Genomic DNA, 15,550 nt, shown 5'->3' with positions numbered 1-15,550 from the left:
ACTGTGTACAACATGTTTTCAAGATGCTAGGCCTATGTCAGAAGGCTCCGTCCCTGTGGGATCTTGCCCAGACAATTCACTACCTTGATGCCCACTCACGCTTAAAAAAAACCGCGCATCATAAAAACCCTCCATGCCTTGAGCAGCATAGCCTATATATACCCCGGAAGTGTCCCCTTGTCCTCTTTTCCAATTCAGCAGCGACTGATACATGAGCACTCAACTTCAAATTAAAGTTCAAGTTCAACTTCTAGATCAATCACCGTCGTAGTAGACCAGTAGACTTGGCATCTTGAAAATGGCTCTTCTATCGACTAGAACCCTCTGTATGCACGGGAATGAGGGTAGCGGGTGATGCCCACGATAGATGCTTCATCTATCTGGGAGGGGAGCATGTCACGGCCGGCCTCGTGGAACCTTGTAGGAGTACGCGTGTCAGGAACGGACATCAGAACCGATGTCCCTACGATGCCCTCCCTTCCCCTGCTACTACTGTGGCTCCTGGGCGTCCCCCTGCGAGGCCCATGCCATTATGTCCTGCTATAGCCCCTTCAGCAGGAACTTTGCGGGATTCAAGGCGCAGAGGACGGGCATCCCTCACCTCGAGTACTTTGCCCTGACCTCAGTGGGATCCTGGGCATCCAAGAAAACACTTGCTGTTGGCAAAGGACAAGTTTACTGCCCTGCTGGCCTATAATACATACAGTATGTCTTATCGATCCAAGTAGTGGCGACGTCCAATGTAGTGATACTAGTAGTCTCGTTCACCCACCTATCCACTGGCAGAGAATCGTTGACGGCATCAGAGGTAGAATATGTCTCTATGCTCATGTGGAAGGCTTCAGAATGACCATGACTGACATGCGTGAATCCGTGAAGAAGGCTTTACACAAAGTGGGCTTGGAGACGGAACTCTTCGGCGACACTCTGGCTGAAACCACCGCGCACCTCAGTAAGAGGGAGGAGGAGAGAAGGCTGCCCGCTCCTGGTCCACGTCTGCTGCCAGAGCATTTTCGTCAATCCCGGCCCTGCATCAGTGAGGCTGTCACGGAAGTGGCGTGCCGCGGAGGTCTGCTCCCAACGTCGCCCCTGCCCGCCCGTGTGCCGGAGTGCCTTGCACCTGGCCAACCCTAACCCCTGGGGGTCCCCAGGAAGAGACGCCAATGACAGTGCGCAGGGGGAAGAACTGAGCAGGACGGACCGGCAGATGATGTGGCCGCCACGGCGCAAGCCACTCCACTAGCCGTTTCCCCCTCTCAGGCTGAGAGCGAGTGTGTGAACATGCATGTTAATAAACCACTGTTATTTGTTTCCTATCCAGCTAGGTCTACAGTTAGACACCGTGCAGATGGGGGCCCGTTGCTCTGGTGCACCACCGGTTGGGGATGCTGGTGGTACCACGATCCCTCGAAAGGGATCTAGCCTATTGGAGAGATTCCTGGACCCTCATCTGGGCCGAGTCTACCTTTACACACAGGTTTTCAGGGACGCCTCCCTGACGGGATCGGGCGAACCTGTCACAATCAGGTGGTAGGGGGCTAGTCCGTAGTCCGGTCAGACAGCCGGACTACAGTGGCCTTAATCAACCGCCATGGGGATGTGGGGTCACCAGCACTCCATTACGCAGCTGGGAGACTGTGAGAATGGGTGCCGCCGCGGCTTTGTTCTCTGACGCCGACAATTGCTTCCAGGTCCGTCTCGATTCCATCTACCACGCGCTCACGTGAGCAGAGACTTCAAACATCAAATTGTGAAATCTCTCAACTTTCAATGGGTAAGTGAGTCTTTGCTTTTGTTTTCAACTTTTTACTTTTCATTTCATTCGCATTTGGAGTCTGTTTGTTGATTAATGTAGTTGGATTAGTTTGTGAGTTCAGTTTTTATTGTTTATATTTCACACAGCAGCTTCTGGCTTCAATACAACACGTCGCTGGAATGAATAATAGTCTATAAATATAACGCCTTTTATCGCTGGAATGAGTAATAATCTATAAATACATTGCGACTATTGACAGGGGGAAGGCGGTGCTGGTTCTCCTCCGTGGGTCTGAGGGAGAAGCCAGGGACTGCAGCGGTAGGTTCATCCCCTTTCCCAGAGGAGGAAGATGCAAGGAGATTTCCACAATGTATGTGTATTTATTATTAAGTGTTTTCTGATTATTTTTTGTTCTCAGTTATTATTATTAATATTATATAATATTTGTGGTTTCGATTATTAAATGAAGAAAAACATGCAATGGATAAATTCTTGCACATTTCATAAAACATATGAATTGCTTAATAATACTTGAGTTGAATTTAACTCATTAATCCACATTAGGAACGTACACGAGCGACTTCATGTGGTTGATGCATACCAGGCTTGGTAATTAAATATTTTCATATCTTTTGAATGGACTTTTATGGGAATCTACACTCCAGTTTACGCTTTGTCCCCAGAAAAATATTGCAGTGGCATAAAAAAACATATGTGAGGGGTTTAGGAGCCTTGCAGCATGCCGCTTTCGTGACAACGATGCTTCTGCTAGGTGTGGCCTTCCATATCAATTAACATAGCAGCGTGTCTGAAGAGCTTTTGCGACGCCAATGTATCGCTTCTTGGCGCCGATGTCGGCCTGTCATGAGGGGTTCGCTAACGGTCCGGTGGTCACCCGCTTGCGAAGCGTTTCTTAATTGCGCTGCAGGTCCTGTGACACACAGGGTCGCTCCTCGGTGGGATCTTAAACTGGTTTTGGACACGCTCCACCCACAGCGCGCCTTTCAAACCTAGTTTGTCTCTGATCCCGCTGAAACTGTCTTTTAAGACCCTGCTGGTTATCGCTCTGACCTCTGCAGAGCATGTCTGTGATCTCTGCGCTCTATCCGTGCAACCCGCCTGCTTAGCCATTAATGGTGGTCTCAGCAGTGCGGTGTTACGTCCTTATCCGACGTTTTACACCTAAGGTTATGACAAGTTCATACAGATCGAGGGTGGTTACCCTCAATATCGTTCTTCCTCCTCCTCACCAGGATATGTGGGAGGAACGTCTTCACTGTTTGTGTCCCGTGCGGGCAGTGGCGTGCTACGTCGACCACACAGCTTCATTTCGGTTGTCGCAACAACTGTTTGTGTGCTATGGGGCGGCCCGCTCTCGGCTCAGCACCTTTCTCACTGATTATGTAATTGTAACGCGATGGCTTATGAGTCGGCTGCTCTCGGGATCTACCAACTGTTCTCTGCACCCACTCTACTTGAGGTGTAGCAGCCTCGACTGCTCTTTTTAGGGGTGTCGGAGTACAGGACATTTGTACGGCGGCATCTTGGCCGTCACTGTCTCCATTAATCCGGTTTTGTCAACAGGGTCACATTCCCAGTCTGTGCTTGGCATTGCGGCAGAGTGGACTTAGAGAGTTTATTGTGTCACAGGATACTCAGATTCTCTGGTGTATTGTCTGTGTTTAATGGCTAAAACTCTCTCTATGCAGACTGTGTGTATGTGGTGTTACTTGTGGTGTGTGGCTCCCCATTGGCCTTTATTCGGCACGATGGATCGAGGGAGTCGCGATGTGTGCGAGCGCGTTCACTATTGGCTTTGGCTGCTTCAGCCTTGGACTGTGACGCACTTGAGGCATGTTTGGGTCCAGCGGGGAATATAGTATCTCAGGTCTCTGCCACTGGTACAACAATAGGAGCGCAGCCCCTAAGGGGCGGAGCCTCCTGACATAAAACTAGAGCTACTGTAGCTTTGTAACTACAGTTCTATGAAGGAGGCGTAGCCCCTTAGGGTTTTATACCCCACTGGACCCCCATCAGTCTTGCTGAATTGGTTTCAGAGGACTGAGGGGGCACTTCCAGGGTTTATATAGGCTTTGCTGCTCCATCCTGATTGGCTGAAGCGAGTGCACATGAAGAATTTCAGTAGTTTTGCTACGCGGGGTTGGATGTATACCAATAGGAGCCCCTAAGGGGCTACGCCTCCTTCATAGAACTGTAGTTACAAAGCTGAAGTAACTCTTGTTCTCAGTGGAATAATGACCTTAATAACCATAATACATAATGCATTATTTGTACAGCACTTGTGAAATAAAATCAGGGTACACAAAGTGCTTTACATACTGCATTTGTAAGTGTATGTTATACAATTGTCTGTTATACAGTTATGTGGTACAATTTAGTTGGCATGGCAATAGACTATTAAATCTATGCCATGGCCTCAACCCCAAATTAGTACAATTTCAGTGACATCCAGACATTTCTAAGTGATCTTAACCTGTCCTAAACTCTAAAATCAAAACAGATGTATGCCATCCACAGACCTGCCAACCTTAGGAAAATATTTTGAGTACAACAATAGTGTAACAGGGAGTCTCCGTGGCGTTTGAGTTACTGCAGCTAAATTACTCCATCAATTATTCACACCGTAGTCGTCTCGAAACAAGGCCAATCACATCATATGTGAGCTACTATGGTTAACTATATACAGCAAACAAATAAATCTCTTTAGCATAAACCCCTTAAAATGCATCATCTCGTAAAGTTATCAAACATGTTTATCAACTAGAGCTGCACCGATTGCAATTTTCTTGATTTCCTGATTCCTATTTCTGATTTATTAAGTTATTAAGTCTGACCTGACGATTCTGATTTCCGATCTGCTGTATGTGGATGACAAATGCATGCCGTGATCTGATCATGCTCACGTGACCGGACAGCTGCACAAACGGACTTCCGCTGCAATTTTCGGTAACCACAACAGTGAGATTGCTGATTTTGACACTGTTTATTATTGTTCATTATACACCATGGAACCGTAATGGAACATGAAACTGTCACTGAGTTCCAATAAAATTTAATATGGGACTGTCACCAATTTTCAGTATAATTCAACCTGTAACTCTCACGGAGTTTTAGTAGTACACAACATATAACTAACATGGAAATGTCCAGTTCAAACTTCAAATGAAAGTCTTTTACTTTTAAGTGCAAAAAATGTTTTATATCATGTTCATATGATACTTTGCAAATAAATTGTAATCATTACAAAAAAATAAACAAATCAAATAAATGGCCGACTCTTCTCACTTCCCTTCACTGGAAGTCCTCCTTCCCGCACCGTGCATTAAACCAACCGAATCAAATCGAACGACTTGTTTTATTGAGTGACTCAATTCCGGTCATGGCCGATCGTTTGGTGAATCTCACGTTTTGCATGTTGACATTACGGTCACATTTTTGTGCTTTATTATAACTCTCCCACTTCCTATTTCACCTCAGCAATGCAGCGTTACACCTCAGTGGATAATAAAGTACTGCTCAATGCGCTGCGAATCAGCGGATGTTGAGTGAGAGGAGAGGGAGGGCTTAAAGAACCACAGGTCGTAGCATCTGGTCCAATCCGAGGGATGTCGTTTAAATACCCAATAAATGTACGGTATGGTTTTTTATTGATTGACTGATTGATTTCCGTCATTATATTACAATTATATGTATATATATATATATATATATATCTCAATTATTTTAAAATTTCTATTTATATAGAATTGTCATAATTTTTGTGGAAATTTCAGCTGGCATTTTATACCTGCGTATTTTGACTAAGAATTGCGTAGTTGGTACACGAAATGCGTGCAGGTTGGCAGGTCTACATTCCTGAGACCTCATACTTCTAATACTTCTAATACTACTTCTTCTAATACATCTCTCGTTCATGCCCTTTTGGTGACCAATTGTATAGCACACGGTCCTTCGAACACCACCTTGAAAATAAATAAATAAAATACATTTTCTGTTGCATTGGAGTACATTGTGTTTTATCATTAACTGTAATGTCTGTACCTCATTGTCAATTTGGCACTTTCAAGTCTGAGAAGACAGTTTTTCAAAATACGGACTTAAGGCTGGATTCAAGGCCGAGTTGGGACTTGAGAACCACAACCCTGACCAGTATTTTAGGGAACGATCAACAAACTTTAGTCATGTGTCGTGCATTTGGTGTAGTGTGGTAAAAAGAATATCTACCTGCCAGTCCTGTTGAAAACAAAGTCATTAAAAGAAGACCATGCCTATTACCCCTAGTTACCCCCTCACACCTGGCACAATAATTCAGTGCATGCTGATTTAATGTCTGAGGGCAATCTAATCTACTTTAATGTAATCTCATGTTTCTAACCCTTAATTCCTTGCTTCTGACCTCAATTTCAAGGACAAACTAATCTCAATTAATCTAATCTAATCTCTCTAATCTAATCTACTCTAACCTAATGCTGCATGGAACACAATTGCACTATGGTAAACATGGACAGAGAATGTGCATCAATCTGATAGTTACTTTGGGAAAACATAAACGGGAATGCAACAAAAAGAAGACTGGGCCTTTTTCTCCCTTGAAAGGCCTTAGCGGTGCTGGTAAAAGCCTTATTGTGTACACTAACACCCCTATCTGTCATATCCATATGAAAATCAGCTATTTATTTCGTTCTCTTTGTCTGCCAGTTAGACATAAGAGGCCATACAGATTGTGTTATGCGACTCCTTAATCACTCATTTATGTTCGTGCAAGGAAATGTCGCAACCGCACCACAGTAAAAAAAAAGAAAGAAAAATAGCAGTATTTCCCCCCCAAAAACATTCCTAAACTTTCACAATATGTGCATTGTGATGACTTCTATTGATAGTGCACCAGATTAGATTTGATTAAATTACATTACAGTGCATTTAAGTAATCCCTTTAGGGAAATTAGGTTGTTGGAACAGCAAAGAACTGGCAAGCAGAGTAAGAACAACCAAGGAAAAAAGATGGTCACATTAAATGTATATGGCACCAAAAATGAATAGGAACCTCTATAGCATACAGTATACCACACTTGCTGTAAACCACTGAATAAAGAAGCAAAGCTTTATTCACACAACTATCTAAATGTGAAGTAAATAACACAATGTAAATATAAGTAGACAGAGAATTAGACAAGAGTTGCCCAAAAAAAAAAAGTACCAGGCTAAATCCAGGCCCCATGCGTTCTCATGGCAACTGAAATCCGTCACCTTGGAAACTAATCTCGGGGCATTTGAACAATGCAGCGCTGGCCTTTAATCTCTGCAGACACTGGGAGCCATTATACTAGCCTCCAGCAAGCCCAAGCCACAGACTCAATAGAGAGGAGAGAGCGAGACAGGGAGGAAGAGAGACAGAAAGTGAGTAGGGGGGAGGGAGATGGCCTCAGCTGCATGCCAGGTCTGTTGCCTGTCTAAATCTGCCTCCCCTGAGGCCACAGTAAACATTAGCCCCCTACTAAATTATTATGGCCTTGAAATAGATGGCCTCTTTCACTCACATATGAGGCTAAGGAAGGAGCTATGGAAACAGGGGCATTAAGAAACAGCCTGTTGTTTGTAAAAGTAAGTTCAGGTCTAATGCCATTGGTATAGTGTTCCTCCAACGCCGGAGAGGTTTACTGTGTAGTTTCAAATAAAACCTCCTAAAGCAATGAGAGGCTTTACACTCTTTGGACGACGTCATGGAGACAACCCTTGTCTGTGATTTTTTCGATAATCCCGGGGGAATGGCGCTGGCACCGCATTGCAACAGTAAATTATGATGCAAGGGCTCGAATACAAATTTAACGAGGCACAGCAGCTGTGTTTTGGTGCCGCTGCCAGTGCAGACTCTGGTTCATATTATTGTATATTGTACTCTGGTTTCAAGATTTGATCATATAAGATAAAAGCCAGGTTTCACATGGTCACAGTGTTTGATGTTACATTCTAGGATGGTAGAAACAAAGATTGCAAACTGGTTCAGATTGGGTTGTCGGGTGCATTTCCAACGCAAAGAACCTCAACAAGCATTTTGTAGAAAGAGTTGTTTCAGCTGAGAAATCTGAAAGACAACCCGGCTGTACTTTGGAAACCTGCCAAGCACTAACCACTGACCGCTGACCATGCCTCTCAGTCATTTAATACTACCCAAAAAAGCAAGTTCCCCAGCTAAAAAAAAAGTATTTCCGGGTCATTATTATTGCATCTGCATACTCCATTACATATCTTATCCACTGGCGCACATGGGTCATGTAACATTTCATAAAAGCTCATTTAACCTTGAGGACGTTTTTATGGTGATATGGTGCAAGGCACAAGCACTTCCTCCCACTTTGGCCTCAAACATTGTGTAAGAAATCCCTCTTGGGTATGACTGCGATGAGAATAATGCAAATACAGGAGCAACAGGTCCATGTCGACCCCTAATGGCCTTGATCCGTTCAAACCTTAATATTGAAACATGCCAAGGCCGAGACTATTAAAAAAATGTAGAGCCAGCATTATCATAGTCAGACCGTGTGTCCGATATAGGCTTGAAAAACATAAGTGTCCTGACATTGCAGTGTCAGTCCATATAGTTCTAAAATAAAGTACTTTATTGGCTTTTCAAGTATCCCAGAAAAATTCACAATCATATTTTGAATAAAGACATTTTTTTCTACAATTGTAAAATTGCATTTGAATTGATTTAGATCCTCTGTTGTTACTCAGACAAAGGCATGGCCATGTCAAATCACGATTCGATCCCGTACATAAGTGGTTTAAAAAGTTAACCGGCAGTTTCATTGGGACTTTGGTTAATGGGCTTATTTCTCAAAAACGTCTCAAAATCTAAATCTGCGATAAAAAACGAAGAAGAAAAAAGAAAAACTATCAGGAAAACATTGCCAAAGACAGGAAAGGGTGTGGCATAAACTATGCTACTTCATCCCCTTCCCTTTCATAGGGTTGTCTTTTGGGAATATCATTATCTCTGTTGCCTACGAAGGCCCTGTAGTGCCGAGGATTTAATTTCTAACCTTGTAGAGCTAATCATTTACAAGAACATATTTTCATTTCAAGACTAGTGTTTCAAATGCAAATGTGTGGGGGAAAAAACACACAGAAATTTCACAGTGCATTGTGATCACAGTTCTCTTGTCAATACAAACTCCTGTGGGCCGGCTATTATGATGGCAGGGAGGTTAAAAATAAAATATATCCATAGTAACACAAAACGTCTCTTGAGTCTCGGTTATAGAAGAACTTTTACAGCCCTGCCAAACAGAAGCTCTTTCCACTTCCGGATTGTTCATCTGAGAACAGTGTTTGAACCACAGGACAAGGAACAGAATGGATTTTCACTCCATTTCCACTTTAGACTTCAGTGCTGATCGACAGCCTTCTTCAGGGAAGTGGCTCTAGATCCATACACAAACATACTGTACACCATAAATACCATGAAGACTAGATCAACATTTTTTAAGTTTAACCCGTCATGTCTTTACTCTTGTGGAAACATGAAGAGAGGAAATCTGGCTTTGTCGCAGCAGCACAACAGAAGAAATATGTATTCCTGTGTTCCTTATTCCTCTGTATAATTTGTTTGGAATTTGTGGGTTTCTTTAGGACTCAAAAGTATTGCTTGGTAAAGTTGGCATCAAACCACATTACAAAATATATTCAATAACTGTTTAAGCTTTTCTCAGACAACATATCGCACTCAAGAGATATTGAAGTGGGCTGCTTGGCTCTGGTTGGTTCAGAATTTCTACAGTTGTTAACGGAATTGAGTTGTGAGCCACTCCACTCGGCAAAGAACAAACATTGACTGGTCAGTGATTCACAGGGTGACCAAAAATCTTCTGGGAGAGATTGCAACCCAACTGTCTGGGTTGCCAAACCGGCAGTAGAATCTGAGGTTTTATAGATATATATATACACACACACACACACACACATTTATATATTATATATATACATACATACATACACACACACACACACACACACACACACACACACACACACACACACACACACACACACACACACACACACACACCTTAATATTGAAACACATATAATATAACAATATAACTATATATATATATAGTTATATTGTTATATTATATCTGTGTTATTATATTATATATTTTTTTTTCATATGTGCTCATGTATGAATCGTTAGATGGTTATTTCCACAGTTCCTGATACATTATGAGGCTAAAATCCTTTCACTACTCTGTCCGGAAGCCATAGCACAGTAAATAAGAAATGACATTATAACAAAGTGTACTCAGGCTTTGTTCTTGTTTTTTTTTTGTTTTTAATGCTGTTATTACGCCATTTGAAACCAAAGCCAAGCACAACAGCAGCAACAGGAACTGGCTTTGAGAGCAGAGATGGCAAAACATGCAGCCTCTGATCTATTTATAGGCTAGATTAGATTAGATTACCTTTAATTATCCCTGCAGGGAAATTAGGTTATTGCAGCAGCTGCTGTTCTCAGGTGATTTCTAAGGCATTATATAGGGACGTTGCAGTCATGGGACTCATACTCGTACACAACACCATACTATCGGTTAAAATAGTGGCAGCAGGTTACAACAAAGATGCAGTTCCCACAACTTCTGATAACGTTTGCAAGACATTAGACTTTACAAGCCACTTAAAACCTGATGTGATTAACAAATACAACCCTGGGGTTGAGATTAATGGTGTCCCCCCCCTTCATTCCAAGTAAAATTAAGTGGAATGTGCCTTATGGGTGCCCCGAACAGGCGATTGAACGTTTTGCCCCAGGAAAATATACATTTAAGTCACAATAGAACATTTATTGTTGTTTTCCAATTAATGTTTTCGACCTCAGTGTAATGAAGGAAAGAATGTTACGTTCTACATGGTTCACTGTAACAACAGCTCTCAGAGTGAGAATGAGCCGGAGCATGTGCACACTAATGATAGTTAATCTAACTACATAGATTACGTTGTACACATAATTGGACTGGTTAATATAGCAAGTTTGCCAAGGAATTTAATGCCCAGTTTAAACGTGAAACTGTTGCTGGAAACACAGCCAGATGCAGACAGATCCTAAAAGGCACCTGCATTTCTTTTCACGAGCCTGAAGACCATGACCAAGTGAGATGGCATTTGTATTTAGCTGCTCGTCTGTTGGTGTAATTACGGCAGATAAGTAGCTGTGACATCGATTTTACACCAATTGACGTGCAGCTATATACTAATGCCTGCTAACTTGGTCACATTCTGCAGATGACAAAAAGTATTTTCATTAACATTTCAAAATAGAGTATGTCTATCCACATACCAGACATAAAATGGTCACTGCTATATATTTCAATGCAGAACATCGCATCAAACAATCGCTTTCTCATCTTCGACACCTGAGTGTCGAACAATGAACAACCTTGGCAATAAGTACAGAACATCCGATTTGTCTGTGAATGCAAGATAAAAGGTGCGTAATCACCTATTTATATATATGTTAATATATGTATATATGTTAATATTCAGTTAAATTCCCCTTTTAGCAATAACTATTAATTTTCAATTACCTTCATGCACAAGGGCATAAATACCTGTTCACGGCAGGGGTGTGTCAATGTTTTGGGATATGTAACTTTTCCTTGGGTTGTTGCAACTGAGTTTTTTTCTAGTGCGCTGTCATTACATGTTGCTATTCCAATTGAAAATCCACCAAAAATGCAGTTTAATGAGCAGCAGAATCATAAAGCTCCGAAGTATACATACCTAGATGTGTTGGACGGGGAGGCACTTTACCAAAGTGTAAGGACTGACTATATCAAGCATTTAATCATTTGAACAGATTGTTAGCATAGAAACTCATATGCTAGACATGTCATGATTGGCCAGTTTTATTGATGATGTGATTGCCTATGGGTCCAGCATCTAAAGTCTTAAGTTGGGTTTTACAATTCTCAACTAATAGTCCTGACCTACACTGCCCCCAAAGGAACCTCCTTCACATGAAAGAAACATTACTTGGTCTTCACTACAAACACTAGTTTCTAATACATCTGTCAGGTTGAGAGCTGCATATCGCTGCCCATAAATTTGTTACACTGCCAAAGATATGGAAAATAAATTCAAATGACAACAAAGGGAGACAGAATTAAGGCGACACAACGAGAACATTACGTTCTATTTGTGTCTAATAACGAATGTTATTTTGCATTTTAAACACAGTCCTAATTCGTTAAGAGATGAGAGAAGCTGCATTGGTATGGGGTACACCAGAGTTTCCTAGCAGGAAGTGTTTTGGGGATATACATTGTTCCCCAATGAGGTCACTGGGTTCACTGGGTTGTGAATAATGACAACATTTCCTGTGGGGGGTATGAGCAGTAGTAGCAGTAAGTAAACCTTTAGGGACAGGGCGGTAAAAACACAATCACCAAATGCAATCAACATTTCTATGTGAGTGGTTTAATTTGTGCTCAGCAAAGGCCTACTCCTATATTATAAGCAAGGAGTTGCATTAGCCAGAGCACTTCATGTTTGGAATTTGTCATGAATTTGGAAGTGGGTAGTTCAGTTGTTATCTAGGTTTATTCAAAACATTATATTATACTATACCATTATATTATATTATTATCATAACAATATACTATGCCATTTCATACTATACTTCATACTACTATATATTACACTTTGGTCATTATAATAACACTCTAGATTATCAATTATTATAAATCGTGCATACTTTACTTTATTGTATACTTAACCATACTTGTATAACTATTGTTACTACTTACTGATTTGACAATTTCTGTAATACTGCTGTGATGCCCATTGCACATCTGCTGCTACTATCTGTACTTACATACTTTAGTGTAACTGCCATTTACCCACATCAAGCTTAATACTACTTTTTACCACAGTGCTACTCCACGTTAAATCTATGGATAGATGTGTACCTATGTTATTTCTTAACCCCACCTTAATAACCTACGACGGCGAGTCGGGCCACTATAACTGTTTTTCCCCATAGTGAGGGGGTATCCGAGATAAAGAACGTAGGTATGTATCCGAGATTAGACTCGTAAATTGACCAGAAAAAAACGTGGAGATTGCAGCCGTAAATTCACTGCAGCGTCCTTTCAAAGTCTGTATGCTCAGGATGATATCGTGATTTTGGGCAAAACACACAAGTACGTCCTTATTGCTAAATCCAATTGAAAAGTATAATTTGACACATTAATCTACTGCAGGCATGATGCATGGAGAGAAGCAGCCTATGTACCTTCGAGACTTCCAACTTTTTTTATCCGGCTTTAATCTTGGATCATTTCCGTGCTTTTTTCTCGGAAATTTACGACTTTAATCTCGGATGCACATCCGGGCCTTTTCGCGTAAATTTACGAGTTTAATCTCAGATAAATATCCGAGTCTTTTTGCATAAATGTACAAGTTAAATCTGGGAATATCATATCATCATATTATTGAAAGGTTACAGTGGCCCTAACACGCTGTCGTATTATCCCTTTCTTGACGTGCACTGTTTTCTGCTGCTGTGACACCACAGGGATGAAAAGAGCTTTATCTTACTTCTTTTTTTTTTTTTGAAGTACATTGATAACCACCCTACGCTGTGTGTTTGTACAGTAAAGTATCATTGGGCTCGTAGGGAGGGAACCCACTGTTCCACTTGGTTTCCTGCACTCATCACAAAGTGGACTTTTGAAAACACTTCCAGTGACACCGGGTTTGAAACCTGCGTACATCACATGAGTCTGCATTAGGGTTGGCACATCCTTGCCTGTTCGAATTCCTGCCCGGCTGTTGTAAAATTTGCCATTTCTAACCCAGGTGCAAGATCCGAGTTATGTCACAAACCACTTCGGGAGTTTCGTGACTGTGCAGCGGCTTCAGCATTTCGCGGTTTTGTTTCGTTCGCAACCGTTTATCAATTACGAGGACACGCTCGCTCGGAAGTACAGAAAGTGTTTGGCGGAGGTCCTGGGGCTAAGCTAGCGCGATCACAACAAAGCGTGTCAGTGGTGTATTATAATGTAACTGCCATGACGGAGGGGAGCGTAACCGCGGAGTTTCTTTTTTCTTTTAAACCAGTCAAATTAACCCACTTCGACGTTGAACGTGTTGTTTGCGCTATCTGTCTGGCTTTGGAATAAAGTTTGGTGAGGGGGGGGGGGACGACAAAAACAAAAAACAATGGCAGACCGTCGGGTTTGACCTAAACAATTAATAATAAATTCGATCCGAAATAAATGATTTCCAGGGGTATTATTTCTAACACTAGTACTAATCATAAAAACAATAATAATAATATAACAATAATAATAATCTAATAATAATAATAATAAACATGTGTCTTAAAAAATTAAATACAATTAAATAAAATAAAATAAAAAGGCTGTTTGGCTATGGAAGGCTAAGGCTAATGCTAGCCATTTGTCTTTCAAAGGCTAAATTAGCTAGCTGCTGGTGCCAGACGAGCGAATCCCAAACAAACAAACAAAACCCCAAAATACTGACGCCATGGGTGACAACCGGGGTAAAAGGGGGCGCCCGCTGAGCAGAGCAAAAGAAACAATAGTAAAAATAAAACAAACGTGACTACTCCAATCGGCGACGCATGCATTGCCCAATGCCAGCTAATTACCTCCGTCCTCCACCCTAACTGGCTGTATCCTAAACCCGTTAGCCGCGGTGCTAGCAGCGTTAGCACGGGGCTCCGCGCTCCGTCCGCCGGTGCCCACAATCCCCTTATAATCTGATCGTTTCGCCGCGAACAAACCGGAGAAAAGTCACGTGTCGAGCCGTCGTCGGTACCGATAATTGCGGCGTGTATATATGTACAGAAAACAACGCCAAAGTCGGAATTTCTCACCTCGATTCGCGATTACAGAGAGGACCTCGGCCGGTTTACTGTCAATCCCGGAATAGGTTGATATTCTCCCGTTTTTTTGTTTTTTTTTTAATCCACGGGAAACGTTCTCCCGGTCCCGTCCCCCCCACCCTCCCCGTCCGCGGTGGAGAGCGGACGGCGCCGTCCGCCGCTGAAGCGCCGTAATCCCGAAGCGTCACCACAGCAACAGCGCAGCCTCTTCGTCCCTTCGCCCCGCGCCGAGTTTATTATTGTTGTGGTTCTGTTTGCGCCTCCATTCGCGTCTCTGTTCCCCCGCCGCCGCAGGGCACTCTGCCCCCTTCTCTCCCTCCCTTTGTTCTGTAATCCAGTAAAATTGAAACTCATTCGCCTCCGCTAATCCCAGCCCCGCTCAACGGCGGCGGCCATTGGCTGCCGCGTCCACACCGGATTAAGGAACCTCCGGGACGGAGCCGGCGAGGTGGGCGTCCCTGCTGGAACCTGATCATGACACCATTTATACCCCCCCCCCCCACACACACACACACACACACACACACACACTCACACACGCACACACACACACACACACACACACACACGCACACACACACTCTGCGTCTTCCTGCATGTAAAATGGCCAGGAAGGTTTTTAATTGCCATCCAAAATATAATCTCATTTCCTCTGATTACCCTACATCTGTTAATAACAAATGATTTAGTTATTTTCCAAAATCCCTCCGAAATTCACCGGTAATAGGATACAATTGTTATTGTTATAATAACTGACTGCTATAACACTGTAGACTCTGAAATAATTTAATAAGTACACAGTCGTAACACACCTGTCAAGTGGTGGGATATATTAGGCAGCAAGTGAACAGTTCTTGAAATTGATGTGT

At 42.5% G+C, this 15,550-nt stretch overlaps 1 protein-coding gene across 1 annotated transcript in view; it reads right to left on the bottom strand.

The window, feature by feature from the left end:
- The window catches only part of gtf2ird1 (GTF2I repeat domain containing 1), a 40,595-nt gene extending 25,805 nt beyond the window's left edge, over nucleotides 1-14,790 (bottom strand). The window contains exon 1 of the mRNA XM_080014281.1: nucleotides 14,673-14,790. The gene's annotated coding sequence lies outside the window, so the exon portion shown is untranslated. The remainder of the gene's footprint in view (nucleotides 1-14,672) is intronic.
- Between the last annotated feature and the right edge of the window lie 760 nt (nucleotides 14,791-15,550).

The sequence above is a fragment of the Zeus faber genome, assembly GCF_960531495.2.
Source record: "Zeus faber genome assembly, chromosome: 14".
Classification (NCBI taxonomy): Eukaryota; Metazoa; Chordata; class Actinopteri; order Zeiformes; family Zeidae; genus Zeus; species Zeus faber.
The sequence above is the reverse complement of the archived record's forward strand: the minus strand, read 5'-3'. Positions and strand labels throughout refer to the sequence as shown.